This window comes from Podarcis filfolensis (assembly GCF_964270895.1).
Source record: "Podarcis filfolensis genome assembly, chromosome: 15".
Classification (NCBI taxonomy): domain Eukaryota; kingdom Metazoa; phylum Chordata; class Lepidosauria; order Squamata; family Lacertidae; genus Podarcis; species Podarcis filfolensis.
This window is the reverse complement of record NC_139618.1, coordinates 1,078,316-1,079,805: the sequence shown is the minus strand read 5'-3', so window position 1 is coordinate 1,079,805 and position 1,490 is coordinate 1,078,316.

Sequence of the window (1,490 nt, the reverse complement as noted above, 5' to 3'; positions counted from 1 at the left end):
ACCTGGCTGCCGCGCGCGCCCGGCTTCTGCGCGCTGCCGGCGAGGGAGCGCAGGGGCGGCGGGTCGGGGGCGCGGGGTCCTCTCCCGCCTGCAGCAGGTGCCTCTCGGGGCCTCGGGGAGGATGATGCCGCGAGAGCCGCGCACTTCGCGGAGGAGGAAGAAACGGCGAAGCAGCGCAGCCGCGGCGGGCCAGGACTCGAGGTTCGTCGCGCCGCCCGCGGGCGCCCCGGAGGCGGCTCCCTCCGTCCCTCCCTCGGTCCGAAGGAAAGGGCGGCGGGGCTCCCGGGCACCGTCTCCCTCTTGGCCGCCCTGTCCGGGGGAGCAGTTGGGGGCAGCTGCCACGGCTCCCCACCCCCCACCCCCAGGCAGCACCAAGCCACCCAGGGCCGGATTGTTTTCCTCGTGGTTATTATTATTAGCAATGTCATTGCATTTATTACCCACCCTCATCAAAGAGTGAAATCAGATTCCCACAACAGGAGTCGCAGGGGGCTGGACTGGATGACCCTTGGGGTCCCTTCCAGCTCTACACTTCTATGAATGCAGGGGGCTGAAAACGCACCGCAGAGGCCAGGGGAAAGACGGACGTCTTCAGCTGTATGATGGGGTGGGGTCCACCACTTGGGGGCTGCCACAGAGAAGACCCCCTCCCCAACTTCTGAGCCAGCCCTGCCTGACGTCCAGCGTCGTGTGACTGGGTTGCTTTGCTCCCAGGATCAGTCAGCCTTTCTTGCGGGAATGGAAAGCAAAGAATTCCTGTGCCTGGAGGCCAAGAAACGATGCTCTTTGGGTGTCCCCTGGAAAGGCTGCAAAGGTGCGGTCCCTCCTTGCCCCCCAACCATAGTTTGTGCTTATGCAAGGAGTGGGGGTGGGCCTCTGGGTTTGGTGTCCTCCCTGCCCACCTCCATGCCAAGCTCTGGCTGGCATGAGCCTGAAGGGGCTGTCCTCCAAGCTGCTGGGTGGCCATTGGGGCTCACGAGGCAGAAAGAGCAGCTCAGCCCACAGCCAAGGGGTCCTGCCTGCCGCAGAACTCCTGGTAGTTTTAGCAGAGATGGGCAGGCTGTTCAGCAGCCAGGAGAAAAAGTGGGAGGAAGTCTTTCAGAGTGGCTGGGACAACCCAGTCAGATGGGTGGCATATAAATTATTGGTTTAATTTTTCCCTTTGCACAAATGGGAAGAGTTGGGGGCGAAGGCCTTGCTTGACACTCTGAAACATCCTTTGCAGTGACAGGTGAACCAACCTAATTGGCAAACTGTCCTCCACTCTTAGTCTCAGGGCACTGCGAGGAGTTTCTGGGGTGAAGCATCTCTGCAGGCTGGCTCCAGGCACGAGGTCTTGCCTTCAAGGCTCACGCATGATGCTCACCTCCGTCCTGACAAGTTAGTACTACCATCTTTACTGTACGCTTGTGAAACATGGACTACTTTCCAACTCCTCAAAAGATTCCATCAACAGTGTCTGCAAAAAAATTTACACATCACCTGGGAAG